The sequence below is a fragment of the Squalius cephalus genome, assembly GCF_949319135.1.
Source record: "Squalius cephalus genome assembly, chromosome: 3".
NCBI lineage: Eukaryota > Metazoa > Chordata > Actinopteri > Cypriniformes > Leuciscidae > Squalius > Squalius cephalus.
Genome location: NC_137124.1, coordinates 41232361 through 41253783, shown reverse-complemented (window position 1 = coordinate 41253783; position 21423 = coordinate 41232361).

Here is a 21423-nt window from a genome sequence, read left to right as displayed (position 1 = left end):
GCAGTACTAACCACATAATTATTGTGTACTAAGCATGCTAGAAACAGACTGAACATGAAAGCAACACTTAGCTGAGTCATGAAGCATGCTATTATCACCATTATACAAAACATTTTGTAACTGACTTTGACATACTCTTACTATATATACCTCCTTAAATGTACATTTCCCAACCATGCTCTGCCTTCCTAAAGCCACCGAGTGTTGATGGCACGGGTGCGAGGGCCCTTTCATCGCTGCTTGCAGCTTTAATTAGGGCCCGAGCACCGATGGTGTGAGGACCCTCTTGGAATTGCTCTGTTTATTATTATTATTATTATTCTTCTCCGCATTGAATTGCATTTTTGAGGGCCTAAACATGCGCGAAAACTCACGAAACTTTGCACACGCGTCAGAACTGGCGAAAATTTACATCTGATATAGGTTTCAGAATTGGACGGGGCAAAATGGCTCGATAGCGCCACCTATAAAAGTTCAACGGAGTGCGCCTCCTGCAACGTTCCACGTACGTGCACGAAATTCGGTACATACGTGTAATGACCTAATACCTACAAAAAAGTCTCTTGGAGCATAGCCCTAAACACAACAGGAAGTCAGCCATTTTGAACTTCCTCTCAGATTTTTGTGCAGTTTTTGCCATTTTCAGGCCTCGTACTTTAACGAACTCCTCCTACAGTTTTAATCTGATCATCTTCAAATTTGGTGAGTGTAATCTTAAGGCCTTTGCGACGTTAAATTGCGAAGATCTTGAGTTTTCGTCGAAGGGCGGGTCCTCGGCGGCCTTACAAATTTCGATGTTTCGCCATGAAACAGGAAGTTGCTGTAACTCAGGCATGGAATGTCCAATCTCCCCCAAACTTCACACGTTTGATAAGAGTTCTGTCCTGAACACATGGCCATGCTCATATTCAGTTATAGTCATAGCGCCACCTGCTGGCAACAGGAAGTGACATGTTTAACACTGTTATGGACTCCTAATAACATATAAAAAAGTGCCAGCAAGTGCGAAACATGCTAACAACATACTAGAAGCATGCTAAAACATGCTAGCAAACTCTTAGCTAAGTGCTAAAGCATGCTATTATTGCAATTAAATAGGAATTTGCTGTAACTCAGGCATGGAATGTCCAATCTGCCCCAAACTTCACACTTTTGATAAGCGTTCTGTCCTGAACACATCTACATGATAATATTCAGTTATAGTAATAGCGCCACCTACTGGCAACAGGAAGTGTCATGTTTAACACGTTGATGCCATTCTAGCAACATGTTAAAAATGCCATTGAGGTCTAAACATGCTAGAAACATGTTAAAACATGCTAGCAATACTTAGCTAAGTGCTAAAGCATGCTAATTCAATGAAACAGGATGTTGTTGTTACTCAAGAAGGCAATGTCCAATATGCGCCAAACTTCACACTTTTAATAAACGTTCTGTCCTGAACACATGACCATGCTCATATTCAGTTACAGTCATAGTGCCACCTGCTGGCAACAGGAAGTGACATGTTAAACACTGTTGTGGACATATAAAAACATATAAAAAAAGTGCCAGCAAGTGCTAAACATGCTAACAACATACTAGAAACATGCTAAAACATGCTAGCAAACACTTAGCTAAGTGCTAAAGCATGCTATTGCTGCAATTAAATAGGAATTTGCTGTAACACAGGCATGGAATGTCCAATCTGCCCCAAACTTCACACGTTTGATAAGAGTCATGGCCTGAACACATCTACATGAGAATATTCAGTTATAGTAATAGCGCCACCTGCTGTCAACAGGAAGTGACATGTTTAACACTGTTGTGGTCTCCTAATAACATATATAAAAGAGCCAGCAAGTGCTAAACAGGTTAGCAACATACTAGAAACATGCTAGCAAACACTTAGCTAAGTGATAAAGCATGCTATTACTGCAATTAAATAGGAATTTGCTGTAACTCAGGCATGGAACGTCCAATCTGCCCCAAACTTCACATGTTTGATAAGAATCATGGCCTGAACGCATGCCTATGCTCAAATTCAGTTATAGTAATAGCGCCACCTACTGGCAACAGGAAGTGACATGTTTAACACGTTGATGCCGTTCTAGCAACATGTTAAAAATGCCATTGAGTTCTAAACATGCTAGAAACATATTAAAACATGCTAGCAATACTTAGCTAAGTGCTAAAGCATGCTAATTCAATGAAACAGGACTTTGTTGTTACTCAAGAAGGCAATGTACAATCTACCCCAAACGTCACACGTTTGATAAGAGTTATCTCTTGAACACATGTCCATGCTCATATTTAGTTATAGTCATAGCGCCACCTGCTGGCAACAGGAAGTGACGTTTAACACTGTTCTTGACTCCTAATAACATATAAAAAAATGCCAGTAGGTGCTAAACATCCTACCAACATACTAGAGACATGCTAAAACATAATAGCAAACACTTAGCTAAGTGCTAAAGAATGATATTACTGCAATTAAATATGAATTTGCTGTAACTCAGGCATGGAATGTCCAATCTGCCCCAAACTTCACACTTTTGATAAGCGTTCTGTCCTGAACACATGACCATGCTTATATTCAGTTACAGTCATAGCGCCACCTGCTGGCAACAGGAAGTTACATGTTTAACACTGTTGTGGACTCCTAATAACATATAAAAAAGTGCCAGCAAGTGTTAAACATGCTAACAACATACTAGAAACATGCTAAAACATGCTAGCAAACTCTTAGCCAAGTGCTAAAGCATGCTATTATTGCAATTAAATAGGAATTTGCTGTAACTCAGGCATGGAATGTCCAATCTGCCCCAAACTTCACACTTTTGATAAGAGTCATGGCCTGAACACATCTACATGAGAATGTTCAGTTATAGTAATAGCGCCACCAACTGGCAACAGGAAGTGACATGTTTAACACGTTGATGCCGTTCTAGCAACATGTTAAAACATGCTAACAATGCTTAGCTAAGTTCTAAAGAATGCTAATTCAATGAAACATGACTTTGTTGTTACTCAAGAAGGCAATGTCCAATTTGCACCAAACTTCACATGTTTGATAAGAGTTCTGTCCTGAACACACATCCATGCTCATATTCAGTTATAGTCATAACGCCACCTACTGGCAACAGAAACTGACATGGTTAACACAGTAATGCAGTACTAACCACATAATTATTGTGTACTAAGCATGCTAGAAACAGACTGAACATGCTAGCAACACTTAGCTGAGTCATGAAGCATGCTATTATCACCATTATACAAAACATTTTGTAACTGACTTTGACATACTCTTACTATATATACCTCCTTAAATGTACATTTCCCAACCATGCTCTGCCTTCCTAAAGCCACCGAGTGTTGATGGCACGGGTGCGAGGGCCCTTTCATCGCTGCTTGCAGCTTTAATTATTATTATTATTATTCTTCTCCGTATTTAATTGCATTTTTGAGGGCCTAAACATGCTCGAAAACTCACGAAACTTTGCACACGCGTCAGAACTGGCGAAAATTTACATCTGATATAGGTTTCAGAATTCGGCGGGGCAAAATGGCTCGATAGCGCCACCTATAAAAGTTCAACGGAGTGCGCCTCCCGCTGTGTTCCACGTACGTGTACGAAATTCGGTACATATGTGTAAGGAGCTAATACCTACAAAAAAGTCTCTTGGAGCATAGCTCTAAACACAACAGGAAGTCAGCCATTTTCAACTTCCTCTCTGATTTTTGTGCACTTTTTGCCATTTTCATGCCTCGTACTTTAACGAACTCCTCCTACAGTTTTAATCTGATCATCTTCAAATTTGGTGAGTGTAATCTTAAGGCCTTTGCGACGTTAAATTGCGAAGATCTTGAGTTTTCGTCGAAGGGCGGGTCCTCGGCGGCCTGACAAATTTTGATGTTTCGCCATGAAACAGGAAGTTGCTGTAACTCAGGCATGGAATGTCCAATCTGCCCCAATCTTCACACTTTTGATAAGCGTTCTGTCCTGAACACATGACCATGCTCATATTCAGTTACAGTCATAGCGCCACCTGCTGGCAACAGGAAGTGACATGTTTAACACTCTTGTGGACTCCTGATAACATATAAAAAAGTGCCAGCAAGTGTTAAACATGCTAACAACATACTAGAAACATGTTAGCAAACACTTAGCTAAGTGCTAAAGCATGCTATTGCTGCAATTAAATAGGAAGTTGCTGTAACTAAGGCATGGAATGTCCAATCTGCCCCAAACTTCACACTTTTGATAAGCGTTCTGTCCTGAACACATGACCATGCTCATATTCAGTTACAGTCATAGCGCCACCTGCTGGCAACAGGAAGTGACATGTTTAACACTCTTGTGGACTCCTGATAACATATAAAAAAGTGCCAGAAAGTGCTAAACATGCTAACAACTTACTAGAAACATGCTAAAACATGCTAGCAAACACTTAGCTAAGTGTTAAAGCATGCTATTACTGCAATTAAATAGGAATTTGCTGTAATTCAGGCACGGAATGTCCAATCTGCCCCAAACTTCACATGTTTGATAAGAGTCATGGCCTGAACACATCTACATGAGAATATTCAGGTATAGTAATAGCGCCACCTACTGGTAACAGGAAGTGTCATGTTTAACAAGTTGATGCCGTTCTAGCAACATGTTAAAAATGCCATTGACTTCTAAAAATGCTAGAAACATGTTAAAACATGCTAGCAATACTTAGCTAAGTGCTAAAGCATGCTAATTCAATGAAACAGGATGTTGTTGTTACTCAAGAAGGCAATGTCCAATCTGCGCCAAACTTCACACTTTTGATAAGCATTCTGTCCTGAACACATGACCATGCTCATATTCAGTTACAGTCATAGCGCCACCTGCTGGCAACAGGAAGTGACATGTTAAACACTGTTGTGGACTCCTGATAACATATAAAAAAGTGCCAGCAAGTGCTAAACATGCTAACAACATACTAGAAACATGTTAGCAAACACTTAGCTAAGTGCTAAAGCATGCTATTGCTGCAATTAAATAGGAAGTTGCTGTAACTAAGGCATGGAATGTCCAATCTGCCCCAAACTTCACACTTTTGATAAGCGTTCTGTCCTGAACACATGACCATGCTCATATTCAGTTATAGTCATAGCGCCACCTGCTGGCAACAGGAAGTGACATGTTTAACACTCTTGTGGACTCCTGATAACATATAAAAAAGTGCCAGCAAGTGTTAAACATGCTAACAACATACTAGAAACATGCTAGCAAACACTTAGCAAAGTGATAAAGCATGCTATTGCTGCAATTAAATAGGAATTTGCTGTAACACAGGCATGGAATGTCCAATCTGCCCCAAACTTAATATGTAACATGCAAGAAACATGCTAGCAACACATAGCTAAGTTCTAAAGCATGCTAGAAATGCTAAAGGAAGTTGTTGTAACTTAGGCATACAATGTCCAATCTACCCCAAACTTCACACGTTTGATAATAGTTATCTCCTGAACACAAGTCCATGCTCATATTCAGATATAGTCATAGCGCCGCCTGCTGGCAACAGGAAGTGACGTTTAACACTATTCTGGACTCCTAATAACATATAAAAAAGTGTCACCAACTGCTAAACATGTTAGCAACATACTAGAAACATGCAATCAAATACTTAGCTAAGTGTTAAAGCATCCTATTACTGCAATTAAATATGAATTTGCTGTAACTCAGGCATGCAATGTCCAATCTACCCCAAAATTAATATAATATGCTATAAACATCATAAAACATGCTAGAAATGCTAAAGGAAGTTGTTGTAACTCAAGCATACAATGTCCAATCTGCCCCAAACTCCACATGTTTGATAAAAGTCCTGCACCGAACACATCTACATAGCGATATTCAGATATAGACATAGCCCCACCTACTGGCAACAGAAACTGACATGGTTAACACAGTAATGCAGTACTAACCACATAACTATTGTGTACTAAGCATGCTAAAAACATACTAAACATGCTAGCAACTACTATATATACCTCCTTAAATGCACATTGTCCAACCATGCTCTGTCTTCCTAAAGCCACCAGGTGGCGGCGGCACGGGTGCGAGGGCCCTTTCATCGCTGCTTGCAGCTTTAATTAGGGCCCGAGCACCGATGGTGTGAGGACCCTCTTGGAATTGCTCTGTTTATTAGGGCCCGAGCACCGATGGTGTGAGGACCCTCTTGGAATTGCTCTGTTTATTATTATTAGGGCCCGAGCACCGATGGTGTGAGGACCCTCTTGGAATTGCTCTGTTTATTATTATTATTATTATTCTTCTCCGCATTTAATTGCATTTTTGAGGGCCTAAACATGCTCGAAAACTCACAAAACTTTGCACACGCATCAGAACTGGCGAAAATTTACATCTGATATAGGTTTCAGAATTGGACGGGGCAAAATGGCTCGATAGCGCCACCTATAAAATTTCAACGGAGTGCGCCTCCCGCAACGTTCCACGTACGTGCACGAAATTCGGTACATACATGTAATGACCTAATACCTACAAAAAAGTCTCTTGGAGCATAGCCCTAAACACAACAGGAAGTCAGCCATTTTGAACTTCCTCTCAGATTTTTGTGCAGTTTTTGCCATTTTCAGGCCTCGTACTTTAACGAACTCCTCCTACAGTTTTAATCTGATCATCTTCAAATTTGGTGAGTGTAATCTTAAGGCCTTTGCGACGTTAAATTGCGAAGATCTTGAGTTTTCGTCAAAGGGCGGGTCCTCGGCGGCCTGATAAATTTCGATGTTTCGCCATGAAACAGGAAGTTGTTGTAACTCAGGCATGGAATGTCCAATCTGCCCCAAACTTCACACGTTTGATAAGAGTTCTGTCCTGAACACATGACCATGCTCATATTCAGTTATAGTCATAGCGCCACCTGCTGGCAACAGGAAGTGACATGTTTAACACTGTTATGGACTCCTAATAACATATAAAAAAGTGCCAGCAAGTGCTAAACATGCTAACAACATACTAGAAGCATGCTAAAACATGCTAGCAAACTCTTAGCTAAGTGCTAAAGCATGCTATTATTGCAATTAAATAGGAATTTGCTGTAACTCAGGCATGGAATGTCCAATCTGCCCCAAACTTCACACTTTTGATAAGCGTTCTGTACTGAACACATCTACATGAGAATATTCAGTTATAGTAATAGCGCCACCTACTGGTAACAGGAAGTGTCATGTTTAACACGTTGATGCCATTCTAGCAACATGTTAAAAATGCCATTGACTTCTAAACATGCTAGAAACATGTTAAAACATGCTAGCAATACTTAGCTAAGTGCTAAAGCATGCTAATTCAATGAAACAGGATGTTGTTGTTACTCAAGAAGGCAATGTCCAATCTGCGCCAAACTTCACACTTTTAATAAACGTTCTATCCTGAACACATGACCATGCTCATATTCAGTTACAGTCATAGTGCCACCTGCTGGCAACAGGAAGTGACATGTTAAACACTGTTGTGGACATATAAAAACATATAAAAAAGTGCCAGCAAGTGCTAAACATGCTAACAACATACTAGAAACATGCTAAAACATGCTAGCAAACACTTAGCTAAGTGCTAAAGCATGCAAATGCTGCAATTAAATAGGAATTTGCTGTAACACAGGCATGGAATGTCCAATCTGCCCCAAATTTCACACGTTTGATAAGAGTCATGGCCTGAACACATCTACATGAGAATATTCAGTTATAGTAATAGCGCCACCTGCTGTCAACAGGAAGTGACATGTTTAACACTGTTGTGGTCTCCTAATAACATATAAAAAAGAGCCAGCAAGTGCTAAACAGGTTAGCAACATACTAGAAACATGCTAGCAAACACTTAGTTAAGTGCTAAAGCATGCTATTACTGCAATTAAATAGGAATTTGCTGTAACTCAGGCATGGAATGTCCAATCTGCCCTAAACTTCACACGTTTGATAAGAATCATGGCCTGAACACATGTCTATGCTCAAATTCAGTTATAGTAATAGCGCCACCTACTGGCAACAGGAAGTGACATGTTTAACACGTTGATGCCGTTCTAGCAACATGTTAAAAATGCCATTGAGTTCTAAACATGCTAGAAACATATTAAAACATGCTAGCAATACTTAGCTAAGTGCTAAAGCATGCTAATTCAATGAAACAGGACTTTGTTGTTACTCAAGAAGGCAATGTACAATCTACCCCAAACTTCACATGTTTGATAAGAGTTATCTCTTGAACACATGTCCATGCTCATATTTAGTTATAGTCATAGCGCCACCTGCTGGCAACAGGAAGTGACGTTTAACACTGTTCTTGACTCCTAATAACATATAAAAAAATGCCAGTAGATGCTAAACATCCTACCAACATACTAGAGACATAATAAAACATACTAGCAAACACTTAGCTAAGTGCTAAAGAATGATATTACTGCAATTAAATATGAATTTGCTGTAACTCAGGCATGGAATGTCCAATCTGCCCCAAACTTCACACTTTTGATAAGCGTTCTGTCCTGAACACATGACCATGCTTATATTCAGTTACAGTAATAGCGCCACCTGCTGGCAACAGGAAGTGACATGTTTAACACTGTTATGGACTCCTAATAACATATAAAAAAGTGCCAGCAAGTGTTAAACATGCTAACAACATACTAGAAACATGCTAAAACATGCTAGCAAACTCTTAGCTAAGTGCTAAAGCATGCTATTATTGCAATTAAATAGGAATTTGCTGTAACTCAGGCATGGAATGTCCAATCTGCCCCAAACTTCACACTTTTGATAAGCGTTCTGTCCTGAACACATGACCATGCTTATATTCAGTTACAGTAATAGCGCCACCTGCTGGCAACAGGAAGTGACATGTTTAACACTGTTATGGACTCCTAATAACATATAAAAAAGTGCCAGCAAGTGTTAAACATGCTAACAACATACTAGAAACATGCTAAAACATGCTAGCAAACTCTTAGCTAAGTGCTAAAGCATGCTATTATTGCAATTAAATAGGAATTTGCTGTAACTCAGGCATGGAATGTCCAATCTGCCCCAAACTTCACACTTTTGATAAGAGTCATGGCCTGAACACATCTACATGAGAATGTTCAGTTATAGTAATAGCGCCACCAACTGGCAACAGGAAGTGACATGTTTAACACGTTGATGCCGTTCTAGCAACATGTTAAAACATGCTAACAATGCTTAGCTAAGTTCTAAAGAATGCTAATTCAATGAAACATGACTTTGTTGTTACTCAAGAAGGCAATGTCCAATTTGCACCAAACTTCACATGTTTGATAAGAGTTCTGTCCTGAACACACATCCATGCTCATATTCAGTTATAGTCATAACGCCACCTACTGGCAACAGAAACTGACATGGTTAACACAGTAATGCAGTACTAACCACATAATTATTGTGTACTAAGCATGCTAGAAACAGACTGAACATGCTAGCAACACTTAGCTGAGTCATGAAGCATGCTATTATCACCATTATACAAAACATTTTGTAACTGACTTTGACATACTCTTACTATATATACCTCCTTAAATGTACATTTCCCAACCATGCTCTGCCTTCCTAAAGCCACCGAGTGTTGATGGCACGGGTGCGAGGGCCCTTTCATCGCTGCTTGCAGCTTTAATTATTATTAGGGCCCGAGCACCGATGGTGTGAGGACCCTCTTGGAATTGCTCTGTTTATTAGGGCCCGAGCACCGATGGTGTGAGGACCCTCTTGGAATTGCTCTGTTTATTAGGGCCCGAGCACCGATGGTGTGAGGACCCTCTTGGAATTGCTCTGTTTATTATTATTATTATTATTCTTCTCCGCATTGAATTGCATTTTTGAGGGCCTAAACATGCGCGAAAACTCACGAAACTTTGCACACGCGTCAGAACTGGCGAAAATTTACATCTGATATAGGTTTCAGAATTGGACGGGGCAAAATGGCTCGATAGCGCCACCTATAAAAGTTCAACGGAGTGCGCCTCCCGCAACGTTCAACGTACGTGCACGAAATTCGGTACATACGTGTAATGACCTAATACCTACAAAAAAGTCTCTTGGAGCATAGCCCTAAACACAACAGGAAGTCAGCCATTTTGAACTTCCTCTCAGATTTTTGTGCAGTTTTTGCCATTTTCAGGCCTCGTACTTTAACGAACTCCTCCTACAGTTTTAATCTGATCATCTTCAAATTTGGTGAGTGTAATCTTAAGGCCTTTGCGACGTTAAATTGCGAAGATCTTGAGTTTTCGTCGAAGGGCGGGTCCTCGGCGGCCTTACAAATTTCGATGTTTCGCCATGATACAGGAAGTTGCTGTAACTCAGGCATGGAATGTCCAATCTGCCCCAAACTTCACACGTTTGATAAGAGTTCTGTCCTGAACACATGGCCATGCTCATATTCAGTTATAGTCATAGCGCCACCTGCTGGCAACAGGAAGTGACATGTTTAACACTGTTATGGACTCCTAATAACATATAAAAAAGTGCCAGCAAGTGCTAAACATGCTAACAACATACTAGAAGCATGCTAAAACATGCTAGCAAACTCTTAGCTAAGTGCTAAAGCATGCTATTATTGCAATTAAATAGGAATTTGCTGTAACTCAGGCATGGAATGTCCAATCTGCCCCAAACTTCACACTTTTGATAAGCGTTCTGTCCTGAACACATCTACATGAGAATATTCAGTTATAGTAATAGCGCCACCTACTGGCAACAGGAAGTGTCATGTTTAACACGTTGATGCCATTCTAGCAACATGTTAAAAATGCCATTGAGGTCTAAACATGCTAGAAACATGTTAAAACATGCTAGCTAATGTTAAAACATGCTAGCAATACTTAGCTAAGTGGTAAAGCATGCTAATTCAATGAAACAGGATGTTGTTGTTACTCAAGAAGGCAATGTCCAATATGCGCCAAACTTCACACTTTTAATAAACGTTCTGTCCTGAACACATGACCATGCTCATATTCAGTTACAGTCATAGTGCCACCTGCTGGCAACAAGAAGTGACATGTTAAACACTGTTGTGGACATATAAAAACATATAAAAAAAGTGCCAGCAAGTGCTAAACATGCTAACAACATACTAGAAACATGCTAAAACATGCTAGCAAACACTTAGCTAAGTGCTAAAGCATGCTATTGCTGCAATTAAATAGGAATTTGCTGTAACACAGGCATGGAATGTCCAATCTGCCCCAAACTTCACACGTTTGATAAGAGTCATGGCCTGAACACATCTACATGAGAATATTCAGTTATAGTAATAGCGCCACCTGCTGTCAACAGGAAGTGACATGTTTAACACTGTTGTGGTCTCCTAATAACATATATAAAAGAGCCAGCAAGTGCTAAACAGGTTAGCAACATACTAGAAACATGCTAGCAAACACTTAGCTAAGTGATAAAGCATGCTATTACTGCAATTAAATAGGAATTTGCTGTAACTCAGGCATGGAACGTCCAATCTGCCCCAAACTTCACATGTTTGATAAGAATCATGGCCTGAACGCATGCCTATGCTCAAATTCAGTTATAGTAATAGCGCCACCTACTGGCAACAGGAAGTGACATGTTTAACACGTTGATGCCGTTCTAGCAACATGTTAAAAATGCCATTGAGTTCTAAACATGCTAGAAACATATTAAAACATGCTAGCAATACTTAGCTAAGTGCTAAAGCATGCTAATTCAATGAAACAGGACTTTGTTGTTACTCAAGAAGGCAATGTACAATCTACCCCAAACGTCACACGTTTGATAAGAGTTATCTCTTGAACACATGTCCATGCTCATATTTAGTTACAGTCATAGCGCCACCTGCTGGCAACAGGAAGTGACATGTTTAACACTGTTCTTGACTCCTAATAACATATAAAAAAATGCCAGTAGGTGCTAAACATCCTACCAACATACTAGAGACATGCTAAAACATAATAGCAAACACTTAGCTAAGTGCTAAAGAATGATATTACTGCAATTAAATATGAATTTGCTGTAACTCAGGCATGGAATGTCCAATCTGCCCCAAACTTCACACTTTTGATAAGCGTTCTGTCCTGAACACATGACCATGCTTATATTCAGTTACAGTCATAGCGCCACCTGCTGGCAACAGGAAGTGACATGTTTAACACTGTTATGGACTCCTAATAACATATAAAAAAGTGCCAGCAAGTGTTAAACATGCTAACAACATACTAGAAACATGCTAAAACATGCTAGCAAACTCTTAGCCAAGTGCTAAAGCATGCTATTATTGCAATTAAATAGGAATTTGCTGTAACTCAGGCATGGAATGTCCAATCTGCCCCAAACTTCACACTTTTGAAATTTTTCAAAAAGGGAGTTTGAATTTAGATGATCCTGAAGATGGGCAGCAACAACTTTTTCTAGAACTTTGGACAGGAATGGAAGGTTGGAAATAGGCCTGTAGTTTGCAAGAACTTCAGGGTCTGAAGAGGGGTTTTTTAGAAGGGGTTTGATGATAGCAGTTTTAAGAGCAGATGGAACATGACCAGTGTGTAGAGAATGGTTGATGACTTTGGTTATTAAGGGACTAAGAGAACTGATGTGTGTTTTCACCAAAGCTGTAGGAAAAGGGTCCAGCATACAGGTGGAAGCTTTCATCCTGCTGATGATGTCCTCAACTTGTTGCTTAGAGATTTCAGGAAAACAACAGAGAGGCTGGAAGGTCCCAGGCTGTGGGTCGGCAGTGGGGACAGACAGAGCAGGGGTGCTGGAAAGGAGAGAGCGGATGGTCTCAACTTTTTTCCTGAAGAAGGTGATGAAGCTGTTGCATTTCTCTTCTGATATGTCATTGTGTGAAGTATTTTGTGGCTTGATGAGATGATTTATTGTGGAGAAAAGCTGCTTGGAGTTTCCCTGATTTTTACTAATGATGTTTGAGTAGAACTGTGTCCGTGCTTTTTTTAGTGACATTGAGTAGGCCTTTTGATGTTCTTGATAGGCTATTTTGTGAACAGTAAGTCCAGTTTTTGAAACACGCCGCTCAAGTACACGCCCCACTGTTTTCATTTTTCGTAGTTCTGGAGTGAACCAGGGGGATGTACGAGAGAAAGTGACTATTCGTGTTTTTTCAGGTGCATGGAGGTCCAAAATACTGCTCAGAGTGCTATTATAAAAGTCCACTGATTCATTTACAGATGTGAAATTTGCTGATGGGATTTTCAGGAGGTCCAAAGCCAAAGTGTCTGGGTTGATATTTTTTATGTTTCTGAAATGGATTTGACGTTTTGGTTTGATGTAATGAGAAAAGTTCACCTCCATTGAGATGACTTTGTGATCGGACACTCCAAGATCATATACCAGTAGATTTTCAATTGGGGCAGAGTCAGTAATGACCAGGTCAAGTGTATGTCCTCTGTTGTGTGTTGGGACATCAACATGCTGTTTGAGATTTAGACCGTCCAATAGCTGTAAAAAATCAACTGCTGGATGACAGGAGGGGGTGTCAACGTGAATGTTCAAATCTCCAAGTATAACAATGTTTGCAGATGTGGTACAGAGTGAAGTGAGAAATTCATTTATCTCTGAGAGAAAAGCTGGATTTTGCTTAGGAGGCCGGTAAATGAGAAGAATAGTCACAGTGAGAGGTGGTTTACATCTGAAGGCAAGGCATTCAAAAGTGGACTGTTCAGGCAGAGACAGCGGGGTGAGTTTTAAGTCACTGCGATGTAGTACTGCTAGGCCACCACCGCGACCGGAGTGGCGGGCTTTTTCCAAGTATTGATAACCAGGAGGACATGCTTCATTTAATGCAAAATATCCCTCTGGCTGATGCCAGGTCTCAGTAAGACACATGATATCAATATTCCTGTCCAATATGTGGCTGTGTATAAGACAAGATTTATTTGTGAGAGACTGTGTGTTAAACAGTTCTATTTTGATGTTTGATGGAGTAGTGTACTGTAGAGAACGAAGTAGACTGAAATCCACTCCACGTTTTATGTTCCGCTCCGTAGTTCCGCTATTTGTTCCAGGTAGAGAGGCGTTCTGATGACGTAGATGCCGTGCGACAATGCGCTCACTTGACCAAAGTGATGGAATGGAGTCACCAGACTGAGAGAAAACAAACTTTCTACGGCAGCTTCTATGGATGTAGCGGGGTCGGCTTTGAAGTTGAAGCTGTTTAATGGCTGGAATATATATTGGACTGATGTTATTCCTTAACTTAAGCAGTTGCGGGATGGAGTACTTTAGCGTCATGTCGCTTTAAAGAGAAGATCCGAAGATTATCCAGCCGGCTGGCAAGTGGCTACTCGCTAAGCCGGGGAGATGTTACCTTATCCAGCGAGGGCTAACTTGGCAGTGAAGTGTTGTCCGTTTAGACGCTATTGATGCTGGTGTCGATGAGTGATATCAAGACCACAGGGCCAGTAAGCAGTAATAAAAACTCTGATGCAACGGCTCAGGTACAGGCAGCACGAAGAAGATTGCCAGCAACAACAGGTATGATGCAAAAATCCATACATCCATATAATCCGAAAAAACTACCTGGTAGATAGCAGATAGTGACTTTGTAGAAAGTAGGTTCTAGAGTGCAAAAAAATGATACACAAAGATGTTTTCTTAAGGGAGAAGCGGCAACAGACAGTGCCAGCGTCCTCTCACCCCCTAGACCTCCTTAAGCAAACACACAACAGCAGATGTGCAATTGGACAACAGGAAATCACAGGTTGAGCAGAGCTCAAAAAGTTTGAAGCAAATCGGGTAAAAATAAGAGGGTGATTTCAAAGCATTTTGAAAGTGACACACTTCCTGCTGCCAGTTGGTGGCGCTATAACTTTGACTCACAATTGTCACATCCATGTGATCGGCCTTTTACCACGAACACACTGCTGACGTTTTATCAAGATCAGTCAATGTATGCAGAAGTTATAACACCCTTCCTGTTTCTCTTTTCTCGCCATAAATTCGTTTCCTCGCCACGGCCAAACCGTTTGAGATATCAAAAATCCATCCGCAATTTATCATCCTCAATGTCTTGTCTTCATGCACACTGAGTTTGGTTGCGATTGGACGAATTTTCTAGGAGGAGTATTTCAAATTCCAGAGGATGCGTTTTTCAAACAACCCATAATAGTTGACTTCCTGTTGGGCTTTTGTAAAACTTAGAGCACGAAAGTTGTTCGGCCCGATGAGATATATATGTGTACCGAGTTTCATATTATTACATGCAAGCGTGTTTGATTTATGGACCAAGTTTTCGGACACCATTCCAGGGGGCGCTGTCGAGCCCCCCTGCCACGCCCGGGTACCAGCCCTAATAATAATAAAGAATAATCCTTACGGAAACAATAGGGCCTTCGCCCTTTCAGGGCTTGGGCCCTAAAAATAATCCTACCGGAAACAATAGGGCCTTCGCCCTTTCAGGGCTTGGGCCCTAATAATCCTAACGAAAACAATAGGGCCTTCGCCCTTTCAGGGCTTGGGCCCTAATAATCCTTACGAAAGCAATAGGGCCTTCGCACTTTCAGGGCTTGGGCCCTAATAATAATAAATAATCCTACCAAAAACAATAGGGCCTTCGCCCTTTCAGGGCTTGGGCCCTAATAATCCTACCAGAAACAATAGGGCCTTCGCCCTTTCAGGGCTTGGGCCCTAATAAATTAAAAATCAAAATAGAAAGGGACAGGATTGAAACACGGGAGAAGAAGCAGGCCGCAGTAGCTGGTTTTCAGCTTTGCTCCCTCTCTGTGCTTAACCTGGTGAACAGAAAACTTAATTCAAATTAAAAATTCAAAACTTGTTTAAATTAAAATTTAAAATAAGCATGTAAGGAAATGTAAAAATCAGAATGATATCCTATAATAATCCAGATACACTAAAGTATCAGTCCTATTTATAAAAATATTCAGGAGAGAAAGACGATATAAATGCACACTTCAAGAGAGTGGAAGGAGGAAAGGAGTGATACCGACTTAGTATCCACACGATGGCGCTGTTTCCTCCAAGTGGATATCAGTGGCTGAATAGACAACTCAATTTAAATTTAAAATTCAAACTAGTTTAAATCAAATTTAAATGAGCATGTAAAGAAAATATAAAAGGAGAACTCAGAATAATATCCCATAATAATCAACGGTAACAGTATAGTATCATTAATAATTATAAAATAATCAAAAGAGAAAAGTAGAAAATAAATGAAACAATTCGAAACAGAATTGAAAAGAGGATGAAGAGAGCTCAATAAGCCGACTTAGAAGGAGGCGGCCACTAGGCGGTGGACTTCCTTTTAAGTGGGCTCTCAATGGCTGGGATATAATTTAAGTTTTAATTCAAATCTTGTTTGAACCAAACTCAAAGTAAATGTACCAGTCAAAAGCAGGAAAATTGTCTAACACGAGATAATATTCACACGAGCCAAGCTGTAAATGCAAATAATTATTTGAGAGTTTAGATCACAAATTCACTAGTCACAGGGAAAGTGAGAAATAGCAGAAAGAAAGCATTATCTGAAACGGCCACAAGATGGCGTAATTGCGCTCATGCAGGCTGAAAAATCAGAAGGCGGGGCGTAATTGGAGATTGCAAAACACTTAAAGGACGCCCTCTGGCGTTTAGTCAATGGAATTACACCCACTTCAATGTGATTCAAAAGCTAAGAGGTTTCAGCTCGCGTCACGCGCTGATTTTCTGCAACGAATCACAAATAGACAAACAGGCAAAGGTTTTTAGGACCTTTGGGTGCTATATTGCACAAGAGCGTGAGGCAGGATTTCTTCGCTGCAAAAACACGCAAATGTGAAACAACAGGAATTTTCGTCTGTTGCACTCCCATACACATTAATCACAATAGCACTTATGATTTAAATGTGTTAGGTTTAAAATTGGGTAGCTAAGCCAATTTTTCGACCAGGAGTTTTACCATTTATTTTTGAATATCACTGTGGTTAACCACAAATTCAATAACGATACAATTTAATTACGAGGCCTTCTACTACTGAAAGAGGAATCTCGCTCCATTCAGATTTACGTCTCGCACTAGAAAGAGATTTCTTCGTCTTAGTAGGCGGTTTAAATAATATTAACATGTACCAGCTGCAAAGAGTTTGCTTCGTCTTTACAGGGACAGGTGTAATATTATGAACTGCAGTTTACTTTAGCACTTAACAGTGATAAAAATGTCTAGGCATATTTAGCAACTGTTAAAATGTGCTGACTGAACTCGGCTTTTTGCCTCAGTCAGTTAGGAGTGAGTTCGCGTTGCGACTTCTCACAATTTCATAATTTCATAGCGCGCGTACACAAAATATTATTACTGACTGAAACTGAATTGCTCATAAAACGAAGTTTGAAATGCCCTTAAATATCTCCACCATTGTGTAACCGCACTGGGTAGTACATTAACATTAGCTCAAATGATCTATAAGGAATTTTAATAATTAATCAGGAATGATTAATATCGCATATTACAGTTACATTCAATTATCGAAGTTGAAAATAGATCGATTGTATATATGAATAATCAATCACAACGAATTATAATTCCTCATTCATATGTCAATAGTCTTATTTCAGATCGATGATATGAGATAACCCTTAATGGAAATTAATGTAATTATCAAACAGTTGTTTGTCCAGCAAACGGCCGTAAGATTAACTTATCAACTTCTCAATAAAGTTATCACTTCCTATAATTTCAGGAAAAATGGTTTCTGGCCATGAAAATATTCTCCTGTCCTTATAAAATTTAGGTTACTGAAAAGTAACAAATCGTAAAGCTTGTAGCTAGATCAAAAACATTTCATTGACTTCGTGACATGAGCACTCAGACAGAATCAATCAGGAATATATTGGGTTTTTAACAATTGAACTAAGAATACATCAAACTACAGTTAACACACGGAATACATGTATATACAAACAGTAAAAACAATACAAGACAAAACGGATAACAGATGAGAGAGAGAGAGATGAAAAAGAGAGAGGGTGAGCAAGCGAAAGTGAAAGCAACGTGTGCGATCAGAGAAAGATCACAGTTAGGCAAAAATCACAGACAAGGTAACCTTTGAGTGAGACAACAAGGAATCAGATTACATTAAAAGTTCAATAAACTTATCTTGCAAAATGGTTCTCTTTGTTGCTGAAGAATGCAGAGTCGTGCGTGTGTCCTTAAGAACAGCGTGCGTGTGTTTCCTTAAGGGCGGCTTGCGCTCTCGTCTCTTCTGGTGAGCGCGGTCGCGGGATGTTCAAGTCTCTTTAAAGTTGAAGTTGCCAGCTGTTCATTTCACTGAACATAGGAGTTACCAAAGAAACAATTCAGAGTTCATCTCCCTCATGGAGGGAGAGGCGAATATGAAAATAAAACTTAGTAAAGAAAAGAAAAGAAAAACGGAGATGAGAGCTCCCTAAAGAGCCATGGAACCAGAAATTCTCTCAGACGAAGTGCTCGTGCGTGTGTCCTTAAGGAAGAGGAGCTTGCACTTCCATCTCTTCCGTTGAGCGCGGTCGCGGGAATTTCAAAAGAGTCTTTTTCTTTGAGTTGAAGTTGCCGGCTACGTTTGCTTCACTGAATGTAGGGCGAGTCCGAAGACGAAAATAAAGAAAAGACTTAAAGAAAAAGAAAAGAGAAACGGAGAACGCTCCCTAAAAGGGAGCCATGGATCTTCTCACTGACGAAGAGGGTTCGTAAAAGTGCTTACTGAGAAACTTCGGTATCAGTCTCTTATGGAGAAGATGGGTTCACGCCTACTTCGCGTATGTGGACCAATCACCTTCAGAGATTTCAGAGCGGGAAGAAGTTCCTTTGTCCTGTAGGCAACGCCCACTGGAATGAGTCATGAGGAGATGGGATTGAGCCGTTCAGCTCCGGAAATATGAAATGTATAAAACAATGCACATTACTGCATTCTGCTATCGGAATTCGACTCCGTTAGATTGAAAGGATTACAGAGATATAAAACATGTCATATGAAGATTATAGGAATACAAAGTTACATAAGATATGCATATTACAAGCATTTTAAAATTCGTTACATAGCTAGAAATAAGGTTTACCCAAAATGCGATGTACACTAGGCTACAAATGGAGATGAAGCTTAAAGGACTAAACACGGTACACACCTGATTTGTCTAACCTTATTACCAAAGTTTACTAGCCTGACTTCGTCATACTCATATTCTAGTCAGAATGTGAGTCTGATACTGCTCCATTAGGCTTTGATTATGGGGCGTGTTTCAACCGAACCAGGAAAGAAAATTCCTCTGCACTCAATTGGATAGGCCTACAGCCAATCACAGCAACAGAGTAAGTGACGTATGTTTTTCATTCATGTTTCCGATGGACAAATGCCTTGATCGCGGTTCTCTGTTCCTCTTTTAAAATGAATGCGCTGTCGATATCTTCTATAACAGACGCGATGACGCGAATCTACACGTTTCGTAAACAAAGTTCGGGAAAAGCACGTTCAAATAATCAATCCAACCAACTTGTCAAACGATTACCATGTCTACACTATCAGCATGAGAGGAAGCATATATATTCACTCTGTCAACTCACCTAACATTCCTTGACAGTTTTCAGCATCCCTCCACTCACTCACTCTCGGCTTGTTCTTCCACAGCCTGGAATACGGGGAGAGTGTGTTCGGGCCGAATACCGAGCCCGCCCTCTCCTCAGACAGCACCCCAAATATGCATTTCTATCTGATTTATTTGTAAGTGTGAAATCTAAATTCTCCAGAGGCAGTCATCTTTTATTTTACTGTCTATGCATCTTTGTTGTAAACGAATTCAACCCAAGCGCTCGTTGATGACGTGGATGATTACGTTACTGTTGCTGTCCATCATCGATTAAAGCCCGCCCTGCCGGCAATTTGATTGGCTCGGCCTTCTGGAAGCCGAGCATAATTACTCCTGAATGGATCGAGTCCAGACCGAACTTCCCGTCCAAAAAATGTTGTGGGCGGGGTTCGGGCTGGCACCCAGGCTAAAAGTTTACCAGAATACACAAACTACACCACGTAAAAGGAAAATGATGAGATGGGAAATTACATCCATGTTTACACATTTCTCAAGTGGTTATATATATATATATAGTGTGCAGGCTACTCTCACGTGACTTAGCTCTCCTGGTTGAGCTGCACTATAAGGGTTGATGTTCTTAATATAGACCGGCACCGCCGCTCTGTATTCCCCTACGGTGTGCTTATGTACATGTGCGGGCCCGCGTTGCTGGCCACCTGATTCCCACTTATTTGTGTTCCCCGGGTTTCCCCTGGGACTCATGTAGTGGATGCTTGGCGTGCACAGCGTTGACAAGGGGTTCCCGTAGTGTAAGCAACTTGCGCAATCGTAAGAGAATGTACTCGGTTACCTAATGTAACCTCGGTTCTCTCTAGAAGAGGGAACGAGTATTGAGTAACCTGCCGTGCTCGCGCCTCAAGCTGATTTCGCTTCAGTCGATGAAAAATAGGGTAGCAGCCCCTGAGCCCTTCCTTGCTAAGCCACTCCCATTCTGGTGGGCTCTGACGCGTGAGGGCGCGACGTCACGTGGGGCTCAGTGGTTGGCTGCTGCAGTTGCCGCAAGGCAGCCAATGAGCGTGATAGACAGCCCGCTCTAGGTCTGCTAGCTGCTGCACTGCGTTGACAATAAATACAAAAATTAAGGATAATTTTTTGGCTTCATATCTCGAGAAAAGATGACTTTACCCGTAGCGTAAGCAACTTACGCAATACTCATTCCCCTTCTAGAGAGAACCGAGGTTACATTAGGTAACCGAGTACGTTCTTAAACTTTTTAAGCATGATCATTTGAACATATCAAACAACAGCGGTTAAAAATACATCAAGCGAATATACAAGTTACACGTTTTTTCCTTCACATACAACTTTAATAACTTTTTAAAATGATGCAGAGCTTTAAAATACAAAGGTGTAGGCTAGTATTTAAAACGTTATCAAAAAACTAAAACAAGTTATAATTTTTTTCTTCACATACAGATTTTAAAATCGTTAAAAACAAATAAAGTCAACGTACAATCATTTAAAACAAGTTATAGAATGTCTTTCACAAACGACTTTTAAAGATAGGCTATCAGAAAAATGGTAAATTATGTTTTCTAAAACGTTTCAAACGCAAGCATTAAACATATCAAACAACAACAGTTAAAAAATACATAAAGCGAATAGTTTTTAAGCAAAACTTTTTAACATTACGATTTGCTACTAAGTTTTGTTTCGTTTTTAGCTAAAATATCTCTTAGCCTACACTGTTCCGTAGGCATCCTCGCGCTCCGAAAGCACAACACCAATGAGAAATAGACTGGCCTGTGAAGCGAGTCTCCGCCCACCTAACACTCACCCCAACGCATGAGAATACATGTGTGCAGAGGTAGCTACAGATTTAAATGGTGGTAAATGATTAAACATAAT